Source organism: Rhincodon typus, chromosome 25 (assembly GCF_021869965.1).
Source record: "Rhincodon typus isolate 14 chromosome 25, sRhiTyp1.1, whole genome shotgun sequence".
NCBI classification, from domain to species: Eukaryota; Metazoa; Chordata; class Chondrichthyes; order Orectolobiformes; family Rhincodontidae; genus Rhincodon; species Rhincodon typus.
Window position 1 is genome coordinate 21379557 of NC_063356.1, and position 16058 is coordinate 21395614.

Sequence of the window (16058 nt, forward strand, 5' to 3'; positions counted from 1 at the left end):
CCATTTCTGAAGAAGAGTCCAGACCTGAAACGTCAACTTTCCTGCTCTTCTGATGCTGCTTGGCCTGCTGTGTTCATCCAGCTCTACACCTTGTTATCTCAGATTCTCCAGCATCTGCAGTTCCTACTGTCACTGAAACAGCATTTACTGCTTGTCCCAAAGTTGTCCTTGAGAAGGTAGTGGTGAGCAGATTATTATTTGTTTCTTTATGTTTATTTACAAAAGGGATTGAGCATCTAAGTGAAATATTAGTTTCCATAAGGACATAGTTGAATAAATTTCAATGTTTTGAAATGCCTTTTTGTATCAATTAGAGAAATAGTGATATTTTCAACAAACAGACAACTTTATGTTCTTCAGCCTGCTTAGAGGAATGCCCGTGCTGGGTAAAAGTTGAGTTGGCATGGAGACAGAAGGGCAAAGGGTGGTGAGAGTGGTTATGAGTTGATACTGAGTTGGCTTTGGGTCTGTAAAGATCCAATGATGATGATTTGGGAATGAAGAGCATGAAGGATGTAGCAGATAGGCCTTTGAGTACAAGACTGCATGGGTGTATTAAGGGCCATGGGGAATGGATAGATGGATATTGCTTGGCATAAGGGTTACGAGGACCCCTGGGATTGGTTGGGGCATTGACTGTCAGGGAGTAAATGGCGACCATAAGATTGGGCACAGGTCATTGGGATGGGTACCAGTCATTAGGTGGGATGGTATAGATAAGGCAGTGAATGGATTGAGAGTTGTGAGCAGGAGGAGCATTTTACATTGTAATTTTTATTTTTAAACTTTGAACAGTGCCAGATTTCCCATGCAGAGTTGTGGCCTATCCACATTAGGAACCGACAGTCTCCTTCACTCTGCCCAGGTCACCCGGCCTGTCTCCCCATACAACCCACACTCCTGGACCAAAAATGGGACATACAGTCGCCATCTTGAACGGTTGGGTTTGTGGATTTCAACTACCTCTGTGCACCCACACCTCTGTGAACACAAATCAGAGTCAAGGTATTTTCCTCTGGCTTTTGGAGGGAGCAGGTACATTTATACCAGCTCCCTAAGATCCTAGTATCTATGTCTGACCAAACATTGTTGTACTTATCACTACTATTAAATAAACCTTCTTGCTGTCTATGAGGAGCATCACAGATACCATACTCCAATGTATTCTCTACTCACTAATCATTAGATAGGCTCAAACCAAAGCAAAGCCAGAGGAGGATTGGTGACAGTAAACCACCTCAAATGATTCTTAACCAGTACCATTAGAGATGGCAAATACCCCAAAATATCAGGAGTGGTCATCTAGGAATATACCTCATGTGTCTACATAAAAATTATTCACTAGTCCACCTTCAAATTCTGTTCATTTTGCTTTGAAGGGATCTTGGTATTTATAAAGTGGCTTTTCTATTTGTGTAACAGCAATGGCACTTCAAAGTAATTTATTGAATGCAAAGAACAGACAGTGTTTTGGGACATTTCTGAGACATGTACTGTGCAAGCATAGGTTTGTCCATTCTGGAGATTGGACTGGGACAAGGACTTATACTCTTAATGGTAATGTCCTATGAAGTGTTGCCGACCAAAGAGACTTTGGGCTGCAGGATCATAGTTCCTTGAAGGTGGAGTCACAGGTAGACAGGGTAGTGATGAAGACTTTAATTGGACAGTGCATTGAGTATAGGAGTTGGGATGTCATGTTGTGGCTGTACAGGATATTGATTAGGCCACTTTTGGAATACTGTGTTCAATTCTGGTCTCCCTGCTGTAGGAAAAATGTTGTTAGATTTTAAAATGTGCAGAAAATATTTACAGGCATATTGCCAGTGTTGGAGGCTTTGAGCTATAGGGAGAAGCTGAATAGACTGGGGCAATTTTCCCTGGAGCATCGGAGGCTGAGGGATGACCTTATAGAGGTTTATAAAATCATAAGGGGCATGGATAGGGTGAATTGCCAAAGTCTTTTCCCTGAGTAGGGGATTCCAAAACTAGAGGGCATAGGTTTAAAGGTGAGAAGGGAAAGATTTAAAAGAGACTTAAGGGGCAACTTTTTCACACAAAGGGTGGTGCGTGTATGGAATGAGCTGCCAGAGGAAGTGGTGGAGGCTGGTACAATTACAACATTTAAAGGGCAGCTGGATGGGTACATGAATAGGAAGGTTTATAGGGATAGGGGCCAAATGCTGGCAAATGGGACTAGATTAATTTAGGATATCTGGTCAGCATGGACGAGTTGGACCGAAGGGTCTGTTTCTGTGCTGTACACCTCTACGACTCTATGACTGTAAGTATGATATACTGACTGGCCTCCTTCTGTGTGGAAATATCTATGGTCTTTGTGTACAGTATTAAGTTTGTAAGAACATTTGAAACAACTGTTCATTTTGGAATGAAAAGATCAATTGTAATGTTTAAACTTTTATCTCTGTCCTACAATTGGTATATCAACTATCACACAGCTGTGGGATCACATCTATGTTTCCTTTTACGTGCTTTCAAACTCCTTTAAATGAATAGAATTTTGTGTCTCATTGATTTTTGGGAAGTAAACGTTATAGAAAAGATCACATTTTTTTCTCTTGAGAAGGTCAGGGATGAGTCATTTTCATGGCCTGCTGCAGTCTGTATTGTGTGTAGATGTGCAGAGTTGCTAGAAGGGGAGTTCCAGAATTTTCACCCAGTGATAATGAAGGAATAGCAACATGTGTTAATATCAGGATAGTCTGTGACTTAAAGGCAAACAGGCACATTATGGTCTTTACATGCACTTGCTGTTTTTATCCTTCTCAGTGAGATGGAGGCTATTCCTTGTAGAATAAGTAGGGAAAAGGATTGGTGAGTCCATCAATGTGCCGATGTAGACCATCAGCAGCTAACAGGTAGGTCTTGATTAAATGTTAAAGAAGATAGGATAAGTTATGGATATTATTTTTAAGGCAATGTTGGGGCAAAAGGGCTTTGTGAGTATGTGATATAATACACAACCAAAGATAATCAGGTGGATTGACCCCCAGAGTATCTGGTCATCTTTGCGTTCATTACTTGACCGCAATGGCATTACCGTTATTGAATCCCCAATGACCAACATCTTCGGAGTTGTTGTGTTATTAACTCTTAACACAAATCGCAAACACTACACGATGATTGGTAATTTAAACAAAGGGATCATTATTGAAGAATATCAGGATTCCAGGAACACTCTTCAAACGCATGTTACCTGCTGATCAACAGTGTTCCAACATGTTAATTTTCATCTCTTCCTGTAACAAAGTATACCCAAACCCAGCAGTACATTAGGCAGTATGTATAAACTATGTGCTCTCCAAAGCAATAACACAACAACTATTGGCCAGAAACTGAACTTCACCAGCCATATAAATACTGTGGCTACAAGAGCAGGGAGAGGCTGAGGATTCTGCAAATATGTACATACTTACAAAAACAGGCATTAGGAGCAGCAGGCATTCAGCACCTTGAGACTATTCAGTCATTCAATTAGATCATAGCTGATCTAATTATGGCCTCAACTCCACTTTCTTACTGATATCCTTTGATTCCATTAGTTGAGAATACATTAAAAATACATTACAAAAACATTCAACGTTTCTGTCTCCACTGCTCTCTGCGGACACAGACTCATGACCCTTTGAGAGAAAACAATTGTCCTCATTTCTATCTTAAATGAGAGACCCCTTATTTTAAAACTGTTCTCTGTCACAAGGGGATTTACGCACCTCCTAACTTTCCAAAACTTATCCATAAGATGTGTAATGAAATATTTTCCTTCTTGTCTGGACAAGTAGAGCTCCAACAATACTCAAGGCTTGACAGTACTGAAGACAAAGTCAACGCTTGATCAGTATTTCTTTCATTAACTTAACATTCATTTCCTTCATCACTGTGCTCATTGCTACGTACAAGATGCGTGTCAATGACTCACAAAATCTCCTTTAGCAGCACCTTTCAAACCTTCAATATCTATTGCCTGGAAGGTCAAAAGGTAGTAGATACATGGGAATGTCTCCACCTGCAAGTTCATCTCCAAGTCAGACACCATCCTGATTTGGAACTATATCACCGTTCGTTCAGTGTCACTGGATCAAAATCCTAGAACTCTCTCTGTAGCAATACTGTGCATGTACATACAACACGTGGACTGCAGTGGTCCACAAAGCAGCTCAGCACCCCTTCTCAAGTACAATTAAGGGGGACAACAAATGATAGCCTTGACAGTGACACCCATGTCCTGTTTATTTCAAAAATGATATGTAGACATGGTTTAAGTTCATGTTCCTGATTGCTTTCTGATGAAAAGCCCTCTCTGTTCATGGATGTGAGGCAAGGAAAGAATTAAGCTTGATTTTGATGTCTCTATGGATAAGCAGCTTTCTTCCACCTGACATCCACATCTGTACATGACAAATGTCCTGTTAGATGAGATACTGGAGCTCAACCATCACTGTCCAAATGTACTCTAGAATAAGTTGGGAGGGAAGGGATATATGAGGGGTTAAAAAATTCAAATTGATCTTTAATATTAACAAAATAATATTTAATAAAGAAAGTGACCCATTTTCTTTTGATCATTAAAAATAGCAAGAAAATCAGAATGAGTATAATTTCTGTATTGTACATGATATTGTTAAAATCCTTGCCTTTATCAAGACAGACACAAGAATATTCAATTTCAATGGTAATGATAATTTATACTATAAGTAAAATGGCATTGGTTGGTTGATTGACAAGAGGAATCTGGTTCTGCTTTTTTTTATTAGTGACATGGGCCCTTGAACTGAGTAGCTTGCTGGGCCATTTCAGAGGGTAGTTGACAGTCAATCATATTGCTGTGGATCTGGAGTCACACATAGGCCAGACCAGATGAGGATGGAAAATTTCTTTCCCTGAAGTTCATTAGTGAGCCAGGTGGGTTTTTCCAACCATTAGCAATGGTTTCATGATCATCAGTAGATTCTTAATTCCATTAAAAAAAAATTGAATCCAAATTCCACCATCTGCCACAGCAGGATTCAAACCCAAGTCCCCAGGACATTAGCTGAGTTTCTGAATAAGTAGTCTAGTGATAATCCCACTTAGCCATGATGTGGAGGACTCTAAACCAAAACAAAAACAGATTCTAAACATGGCCTCACACTTATCATGCACTGTTTGACCTAAAATGTCACCTCTTCTTTACACTGATAAAACCTTTAGTTCTCTCAGGACAGTGACATGAAAGGAATTCGGTGATTTACATATACATATTAATCAATTAAAGCCTTCTAACTGATTAAAGTTTTAACAGCATCTTAGGTTTGTTTAATACATCCTCATCAGTGGTGTGACCTGTTGATCTTTTACTTAGAAATTCTGTGTCTGATACTACCTCGCTCACTAACACTTGAAGAAGGTGTGAGGCTGAGAAAGCTTATGTTTTCAAATAAACCTGTTGGACTATAATCTGGTGTCGTGTGATTTCTGACCAATGCTACTTAGGCCATTGCTTCTCCTATGGTATGTGGAGAATGAACCAGGGAACAGTTCTCCCCCAAGCTTTTGTTTAATTCAAAGATGTGCAATACTTGCATAAGTTCTTTAGGCTTGTAATTGACAGGACCCTGCATATGGATTCACGTAGCTTCCAGCAACTCAGTGAGCTCTATTACAAGTCCACCTGAAAATCCTAAATTGATTGTTAATGTAGTTCTTAGCACTGTCAAGATTGTTCAGCAAGTCACAGAGTTACATCGATTGCTGAACACTATGTTCTGAGTTTGACAGCATGGGTTAGCCAAGTGTTAAGTATAGTTAAAGGGACACACTGTTTGATCTGATCCACCTGCCATTGAATCTTTCTGCCTAAATACCAGGCATCACACTAGAACTGAAAATCATATACCACATTACACATTGGTGCGGTAGGCAGAAGATCTTTCTGGCCAGATGGTAATATCCTGCTAACGGAGAATACCACTCATATTGTAGTTGCATAATACCAACATGAAATGGCTAGCTTCAGTTGTTGCTCAGATTTTTGAGAAACCTTATCCTTCCAGAGTAATTTGAGAAAATTTTTGTGGCCAAAGCTGGCAGCCTTCAGCTAATTTACGAGAGTGAACAACATATAGCAAGCAATAATTTGATTAGGATAGCCACTTCCCTACAGCCCCCTTTTACTCCTACAGTAGCAATTGTTGTTCTCTTTGAATTTTTGTATTCTTGAGTCTGCACTGGTGAATACAAGGCGAAATGCTTCGACAATCTGTCTCTTTTTTAGCAATACTTGAGATCTGAAACAACTGAATTAATAAAAAAAAGGAGCATTCTGTGTTAACACTAATCCTGACTCTCCCATGTGTGCATCTTTGCCATTTGAGGGACTGGTACCTTGAGTGATCATCTCATAGTTTCTCGACCAGTCTGCTATTCAAAATCATTCCTTTTGGAGGAACAGGAACCTCATCAATATAAACTGAAGACAGATAATCTCTTAGGTCATCACTGCATAGCTCTTGTGGGATCTTGCTTTGTGCAAATTACCAATCCCTTTTTCCAACATTGTACTTTTTTTTGGTTTTGATTTTATTGTCACGTGTACTGAAATACAGTGAAAAGCTTTGTTTATGAGCGGTACAGGCAGATCACAGCAAGCAAAGGGTGTACAGATAAAAAAGACTTAGAGGCATACAGGTTACATTGCAGGTTACATTATTTGAGGCTAGAGTCCATTCAACAGTCTGATAACAGCCAGAAAGGAGCTGTTCCTGAACCTGCTTGTGCGTGTGTGTTCAGGCTTCTGTATCTTCTGCCTGATGGAAGAGGTTGTAGGAGAGCATTACCAGGGTGCGATGGGTCTTTGATGATGTTGGCCGCCTTTCCGTGACAGCAAGCCGTGTAAATGGAGTCTGTGGATGGAAGGTTGGTTTCTGTGATGGTCTGGGCTGTGCACACAACCTTCTGTAGTTTCTTACAGTCCTGGGCAGAGCAGTTGCCATACCAGGCCATTATGCACCCGGACAGTGTGCTTTCAATGGTGAATCTGTAGAATTGGTGAGGGTCCTTATGGACATGCTGAATTTCCTGAGCCAGCTGAGGATGAAGGGGCATTGTTGTGCCTACTTGACTGTCACATTTACATGGGACAGGTCGTCGGTTATCGTCACTCCAAGGAACTTGATGCTCCTCACTCTCTCAACCTCAGTTCCGTTGATGTAGATGGGGGTGTGTTCTCCTCTTTGCTTTCTGAAGTCAATGATCAGTTCTTTAATTTTGCTGAGAATTTAATTGCCTGTGCAGCATTTGTAGATGTCCTGTGATCATAAAATAAACCATGAAAATGTAAGTTTTTTTGTAAATACCTCTCAAAGAACCAAATAATGAGACATTAGCAAAGCATGAAATTTAATGCTTTAAATAGCAAAGTGTATCCATCATTTATGAAGGTGAGATTAAGGATTAGGTACAAAACTAGACTGGAAGGGAAATTTTAAAAATGCCTTCTATATTTTCCAATTTGCCTGCTCAGAGCTAATGCATGGAATGGAAACGTTTAAAAATGATTGTATTTGATATCTTGATCTAAGCATCCACATAGCTGAGGAATTGTATTGCTCCATCTATGCCAAATAATGAGGTTTTGATTATTTCAAGCTATTGAAATGTAATATATTCTGTCTGAAAGGCACTACAGGACTGAAAAAAACAAACTCCCCAGAAACTGATACCAGCCTAAATAAATGGCTACAATTGTTGTGTATACCAAATTCACAAAAACTTGAGAGCGAAAATAATTATCCCATGTAAACGGGTTCATGAATTTCCCAGAAAACATCAGGGAACAGTAAGTAACAAGTGCAGACAATCTCTGTAAGTTTTGTGACAGAAACTTGAAGTAAATACATTCCAAAATGAAACACAATTAACATAACTGTAGATTATGTTGGTAACACACACTTTGAATGGAGGATAAAGGCAAATATATTCAATGCAAGAGAGGTATGTGAAAATAGATTCGAGATTATCCAGTACTGAGAATATAGAATAGGCATTCCTAAGCATGGATGATAATAAATTCCCGTCAATTTGCTATAGTGTTGTTCATGGATAGAAATGAAAATTACATTTGTATTCTTCTTTTTGCTTTTGTCTCACCTTCAGTCCCCTGATGTTAAATCCTTTTTGAGTTTTTCAGTTTGATTTCCATTTCCATGTCTGTCTTCCTGGCTTTGGATCATATGCTCACAGCTTCTCTGTACCCTTCCATTTATCTGGGAACAATTTCAGTCTTTCTCGCTTTCTTTGTCTCTTGCTTTTCTCATCATGCTTATCTTCATGTGAGACTTGTTGCTTTGTTGATCGGTACACATTGCTCGTACACCAGGGACTATATGACACATACAGGTGGGTGAGAGTTTTAGCGAGACAGCATTGTGACCCCGAGCCATGGTTCCAAATAATATGGGAACATAGGGACAGGAGTAGGCTATTCAGCCCCTTGAACCTGTTCCGACTATTCATGGCTGATCCGTGGCCTAACTCCAGAAACCTGCCTTTGGCCCATATCCCTTAATATGTTTACTTAACAAAAATGTATCTACCTCAGATTTAAAACTAACAACTGATCCAACATCCACTGCTGTTTTTGGAAGAGAGTTCCAAACATTTACCACCCTTTATGTGTAGAAGTGCTTCCAAACATCTGTCCTGAACAGTGTGGCCCTAATTCTCAGACTATGTTCCCTATTTCTGGAATCCCCAACAAGTGGAAATGGTTTATCTACCTTGTTAATAGCTTGAAGACTTCAATCAGATTATCCCTTTACCTTCTAAATTTTTGAACAGTGGGGCTATTTTAGCCACAGAAAACAGACTCCACTCCTGCTAATTTGTCTAATTTGTGAAATCACTCCTCAAAACTTAATCCCTGAAGTCCAGATATCATTCTTGTAAACCTACATTGCATACTCCCTCTAAGGCCAATATATCCTTCCTATGGTATGCCCAGATTTGCTCACAGTACTCCAGGTGGTATCTAACCTGAGTTTTTTATAACTCCAATAATGTCTGCATCCTTATACTCCAGTCCTCTAAACATAAAGGCCAACATTCCATTAGCTTTCTTGATTATTTTCTGTCTGTGATATTTTAAAGATTTATCCAAGTCTGTTTGGGCATCCACTGTGTTTAACTTCATACAATCTAGAAAGTACCCTGTTCTATCCTTTTCTGGTCCAAAAGGACATGGAAGAAATGTTTGATCTTGTGACTTCGGCATCACGGGAGAACAAGAAACTATTGCAACCAGATGAATTGGGAGTTAAAGCAGGTTACAGCTTTTAGATTAGGTACAAAAGTTTTACTCATGGGGAACAAAACAGCAGTTTCACTCTAATAAAAGCAAAATACTGCAGATGCTGGAAATCTGAAACCAACACAGAGAAAGCCTGAGCTGCTGAATATTTCCAGCATTAACTTCTTTTATTTCAATCTGTTAAATCAAGGCTACATTCCCTCCAAGGTCAATATAATATTCATAAGTGTTGGTGTCGAGAACTGATCATAGTACTGTGGGTGTGGCAGCCAGAGCTTTGTATAGTGAAAGCTTGGCCTCCTTATACTCTGTACCTCTTTGGGTTATCAACTGTGACAGAAGCCATTCCTGGAGATTGTTCCCCTGAAAATGATAATGTCATTAATTAACCTGTCAACTGAACCCATGCACGAAAGCAAGCGATTCAGAGACACAATGGCACTGCCCTTGCCCTGTACTTCTGCTGCTGTTGCTATCATTGGTCTGCCACTGCTCTCTCCTTTCTACCTCTGTGAGGCTCGGAGTCAGTGAGAAAGCAGGCAATGGTGCTCATGGCTGCAGTATGCATGGGTGACACATGGTATGCAGACATTACATCCAGTCCTGGCTTAAGTGATGATTGATTCATGTCAACACAACACTGCTTGCAAAGTCTGCTCACAATACAATGGGGTCACCAGTTTGATGAAATTGAAACCCTTACAGAGGCTTTTGCATGAATTACGTAGCAGATTTGCTTAAAATAGTGTTTAAAAATGGCCCATCCTGCTTTGGGCACTGAAAGATTGTTGGCAGACCCTGGCTATTTTGGGAGAGTTGGCAACATTAACCTCTCTAAATATAATAGCCAGCAATCCATTTTCTTTCCGATTATTTTCTGTACCAGATTAAGAACTTCTAATGATCACAGTACCTGGAAAGGCATGTATTTTTGCAACTCAACAGTACCTAAATTTCTGCGCAATTTGTTTTGCATCTTTTATGCTTGTTTCTTTCAGTTTTAATTTGTTCCTTACCTCTTTGATTGCCCATTGTTCTCTTTACCGGCAAGTGGATCTTTTGCCCTTTGGGGGTATAAGCTAGTCCTGGATCACGTTCGATTCTCTTATGAATACCTCCAACTGATCATCTGTGATTTTACCATTAACAGACTTGTCCAGTTTACTGTAGACTGTTTCCATTTCATCCGGTTGAAGTTAAATCTAGAATCTCTTCTGTATTTCTTTTTCCACACTGACCTCAACCATATGACGATCAGAAGATAAATGTTGAAATATCATTGGGCTGATAATTCAATCTGATTTATGACTCATAACTAAATCCAATATTTGTTGCCCTGTCGTTGATTTTCCCATAGTATCCGTGAGCTTTTTACATTTGACGGTCAATACTTGAGTCCATGTGTGTAAAAAGTTACATTAATAATCAGCAAAACCCAGGACAGGAGGCAATCAGTCAGATCCATCAGGACAGTGCATCATTCATCTTCTCATTGTTTGTAAACCCATTATTTTGCATGTGAGACTGACAGCGATAACAGCAGGCAAGCATGTCTTCTACCATGAACACAGATACAAAGGGCTGGATTTTTGCCAATGAAAGTGGAAAGCAGGAGTGGGATCTGTTTTCTGTGGCTAAAATAACCCCACTGTTTAAAAATGAAGGGAGAGAAGACCACAGAGAATTATAGACCCATTCTCCAAACGTCAGTAATGGAGAAAATGCTCGAGTCTATCGTAAAATACACAATGTCTCTGTCTTTGTATGTCATGATCTGCCTGTCCTGCATGCAAAACAAAACTTTTCACTGTACTTAGGTACTTGTGTCAACAATAAATGAAATCAAATCAAAACAGAACAATTGGAAAGCATGAACAGGATTAGACAAAGTCAGCATTGGTTTATAAAAGGCAGATCATGCTTAACAAATCTTCTGGAGTTGTTTTAAGGAAGTAGCTAGTGGAAAAGATAGGGGAGAGCCAGTGGATGTGGTGTCCCCAGAATGACAGTCCTGGTGTTCTCCTTCAAGGGCCGGGTTACTGTCCTCAGAGGAGGTGAGGAGCTGAATGTCGGGTACCCCTACGCCCATAAGGCTTCCTCTGCCCTGTTCTGGAGTGAAAAAAAAGCATGGATTGAGTGAGGTAAAAGTGGGTTGCACCATTGTTGGTCACAGTACAGGTGAGCAAAAGGTAGTGAGGTATTGAGGAGGCAGAGTCTGCAGTGTGGGGGGTGGTGGTGGTATTGTTGGGAGTGACAGCGAGTAAGGGAAGGTGTCACAGGCAAATTTGGCAGAGTGTGAGGTGTGGTGTAGCAGAGAGAAGAGGGTGGAACTCACCTTTGCACAGCAGAGAAGGTCATTAACCTTCTCAAAGCACTATTGGCTGATTTCCCCTCACCATGGAGACAGCATTGATCCAATTGCCAACCTTGGACCAGGGTGCCAGGATTGGGTGGCATAACCTCCTTTGCCATTCTTCTGAGAAGATGACCCTCTTGTGCATCAACCCTCTACCAGGGCCTTTAGCTCCCTGTTGGCGAATTGCAGGGCCATCTTCTCCTTCTCCAACATGTTCAGGATTTACTCATGACCAGGGCAGCATTGGAATGCCAGGTGCACGAGGCCCTTTTATAGATGGCCCAGCCCAAGGGGTGTTGGTCTTTTGGTGGATATCTGCTGAGTGGTGAATTGTACTGGGAATGATGTTTGATAAAATGGGGCCAGAATCAGACAGTACCGATGCCAGAGGGATAGGGTTGTAGTTAATGCTGCGTGTTTGCTGAGATACAGCAAGAAAACTTGGAAATCCAGAGGAAATCCCTCTGGAAAGACTCGACGCAACTTGTATTTGCCAAAAGATTCTGACCAACAGCTTGGCGTAGTTTCTACCAGCAAGTGACCTTGCAGGCCTGGATTATCTGTCCAGATGAAAGGGCAGATAGCCTGCCCTTCCCATCCTCCTCTGCAAAATGCCTATATTCCTATTTCTCCTTCAAAAGAAACAGGGATATGGTGAGACAGACTAGTTCTTTCCTCTGACTTGAAGGGTGTGAAAGTAACTTTGGCAGATGTGGAGGTGAGTAGGAGTAGGATGAAAATGTAGATAGCTTATGGGTCACCTGAGAGGGGTGGTATGGTATAAGGAGTTACTAGCTATTATGTTCATTATTAGAATACATTTTCAGTAATATCAGATAATGTCAGATTACATGTAATTGGAACTTGAAGGAAGAAGAATCTGATGAAGCTAAAGTCAGTCTCTGTAAATAACATTCACTAAATGCCTGCTAGTTTGTACCAACATTGTTTGGAGCTCTTTCCTGTTAAAGGCATAAAGAGGCCGCTCATGATGTTCATATAGAATCCAGCAATGACAGTGAAACTTAATTACCCCTGCATCAGGTGTGAACAGGGCATGTTATCCAGCCTTGGTGAACAGGGCATCGGTCTCCTGAGTGATGCCCTTCTGCAGCTGTCTCACTACCCCTGAGGTGCCACAGCTGTCTATTGAAAGGATGCAGGGGTGAAGAATTTCAAGGCCATGGTTAACCTGCTTGCTAGGGGAAAGGCATGGTGATACATGCTGTGAGGGCTATACTTGTGAGCACTGATCTGCACCATCTTCCTCAAGAGTCACAGTCACCCTGGGCACTGGTTTTCTGCACACCTACATAAACCCACCATGAGCCAATTAACAAGGTTAGGGATAGGTATCTGGTACAGGCAGGGAGGTAAAGACAGTTGCAGTTTACAAAGAATTAATCTGAATCTCAACTACTTAGCTGTTGTCCTGTTTCTGTAGGAGTGGTGAATTTTGCAGATATTCTTGATTTATCAGCCAGTGGTAGCTTTTTAAAGTTGGTTTTTAATTGATGCTGTTTCTGAGACTTGAGATTGTGTGTGTGTGTGTGAGAGCGAGAGAGAGAGACAGACAGACAGACAGAGAGAGAAGAGAAAAGCTTTCAGTGTCCTGGCTGTTATTAGTCCATGTTGCTTTCTCTTTCTGCTTTGTTACACAAAATAATCTATTAAAGTATGGCTTGTTTCTGCATTCCATGTCCAGCTCTATATATTTATTTCAAACTGAACACCTGCAGATAACCTTTTATTTCCAATAGGTGAGGTTTTCATCCAAATGTAAGTAAAACAAGAAATTTCTTCCTATCTCACTGAGACTTACTGCCTCTTGATTAAAATGATAATTCTGAGGCAAACAGTTTTACATTTTCCTTGTGGTTGCCCAGACTTTTAAGGTGAACACCATAAGGTGAAGGAGCCATTTTAGGCCAGCAGTGTCTTTTTTGAACTCATTTTTGAGGCAATGAAAGTCTCAGATATCAAAGTAAAATAATGAAAATTGAATATTGATAGTTCATTTTCACAACTATTGTAACAATGCAGCTTTCTATAGATGGCCCATTATCTTGGTAGTAGTGAACATGAAATTCATTCAATACATGGATGGAAAAATTAAAGGAAACTTTGGTTCTCAGTGATGCCCAGTGAACTTGCCTCTCTCAGTTTCTGTGCTCAGAGCGGTGTCTTCTTCTCTATCATGTCCCTTGTTCTTCTGGCTCTGGCCTCGAAATGGGCCTGCCCTTCAAGCAAACGGGAATACAAGAAGTAGAAACGAGAGTAAGCCATGCAGCCCATTGAGCCTTCTCTGCCATTTGGTAATATCATGGCTGATCTGATTGTGATGTCAAATTTACTTTCTCATTCGTACCCCCCATAATCCTTCACTCCCTTATCAATCAAAAATCTGTCTAACCCTGCCTTGAATATATTCAATGGCCTATTCTCCACTGGCCCCTTGGGTCATTCATGATCCTGGGCCTTGGGTGTGTGTTGTTTCAACTACAGGCACTGCCTCTCTGGGACCTTTAATCCTCAGGAAGATCTCCTGCTGGGTTGTCAGAACCTGAGTGGCACTTAATTTTGCAGCCCTTTCCATTAGAGGCTATGTGCAGGTCTTACATGCTCTCTATCTAGCAGGCAAGACCTCTGATATCTCCATTAGCTCCCACCCTTTGCTTATATATTACTATTTCTCAGTACTAAGAAAAGAATAATAGTGGCTGATTTAAATGCGTTAAAGGAAATGAGTATTTTTTTCTGTTGTATTTTCTGCTTAATCCATGCCCTAACTCTCGGTGGGCATCCTGATTCCTCATCGCCACCAATGCTCCTGTGAACTAGCAAATTAAAAATCATCTGTATTTGATTCCTCACTCTGAATGGCAGTAATTAATGCCTGTTTCTCTTTTCCTGTCATAGTAATGTTTCAGCATGTTCACATGACATACCTGATAATTTTTTTTCCTATCTGGCATCTTTACCAGATAATTCACCTGACTTAACGTTTTCTCAATCTGATGTGGACCACTAAACCTTGCTTTGAAGTGATATCCTACTGCTAACAGCACCAACACTTTATCCCCATGGGCAAACATATGAATTTTAGATTTCTTATCTGCTTCTTTCCTTTGTTAGGTGTTTTGCCACCTTCAGATGTTGTCTAGCTAATTCACCTACTTTGTTTAATCTTTCTCTCATCTCACATACATAATCAAACTGTGAGATCTCTGACTTTGGACCTATCAAATTTTTCTTAATTAATTTTAAAGGCCCTCTTACTTCGTGTCTGAATATCAATTTAAACGGAGTAAACTGAGTTGATTCATTTGGAGCATCTCTAATAGCAAATGATATAAATGGGATACCTTTATCCCAATCATTTGAGTAATCCTGGCAATAAGCTCACAACATTGTCTTTAGGGTCTGATGCCACCATTCCAATGCTCCCTAGGATTCAGGATGGTATGTACTTGATTTAAAGTGTTGGATGCCGAAATTATCCATGACCTCCTTAAATAATTTGGCAGTAAAATTGGACCCTTGGTTTGACTGAATCTCCCCAGGTAGTCCATAATGGGTAAAGAAAGCAAGCAACTCCTCCACAATCTTTTTCTCCTTGACATTCTGTAATGGAATTGCATCCAGAAACCTGGTACTCACATCTATTATGACTGGCCAATACTGGTTCCCACTTTTGGTTTTAGGGAGGGGACCTACACAATCATATATTACCCACGTAATAGGTTCTTCAAATGTGTTAATTGGCATCAAAGGCGCTGTTTCTATTACTGCCTGTAGCTTTCCTACCATCTGACACATATGATAGGTACAGCAAAATTCAACCACACCTTTATGTAATCCAGGCCAATAGAAATACTTTGGTATGTTAACATGAGTCATCCTCATTCCTAGATGACCTCTTACAGGTAATTTGTGTGCTACCTGCAATATTTCCTGCCTGTATTCTACTGGCAACACAATCTGGTGAACTTCTGCCCATTTCTCATCTGCACTAACCTGCCAAGGTTTCCATTTCCACCTTAAGATTTTATTCTTAGGGTATTAATATTCTGGAATGCACTCTGATTCCTTTTCTGAGTAGACTTTATGATATAAATCCTTTATTGTCGCATCTTTTTGTTGCAGCTCTATTAATCTTTCAGAACTAAGCACCTCTGCCTGATCCTCTACCTGCTTAGGTCTTCCCTTTATAAAACCCGAAAGAACTGCGGATGCTGTAAATCAGGAACTAAAACAGAAGTTGCTGGTTACGACGTTTTCCCAGCTACCATCAGTTCTGAGGAAGGGTCACCGGACCCGAAATGTTAACTGTGACATTTTTTCTTCTCAGATGCTGCCAGACCTGCTGAGCTTTTCCAGCAACTTCTGTTTTTG

The 16058-nt window shown here is 40.4% G+C and overlaps 1 protein-coding gene across 7 annotated transcripts in view; it reads left to right on the top strand.

Annotated features, from left to right (window-relative positions):
- LOC109915502 (tetraspanin-18) overlaps positions 1-16058 on the top strand; it is a 116840-nt gene that overhangs the window by 90848 nt on the left and 9934 nt on the right. The window lies entirely within an intron of this gene.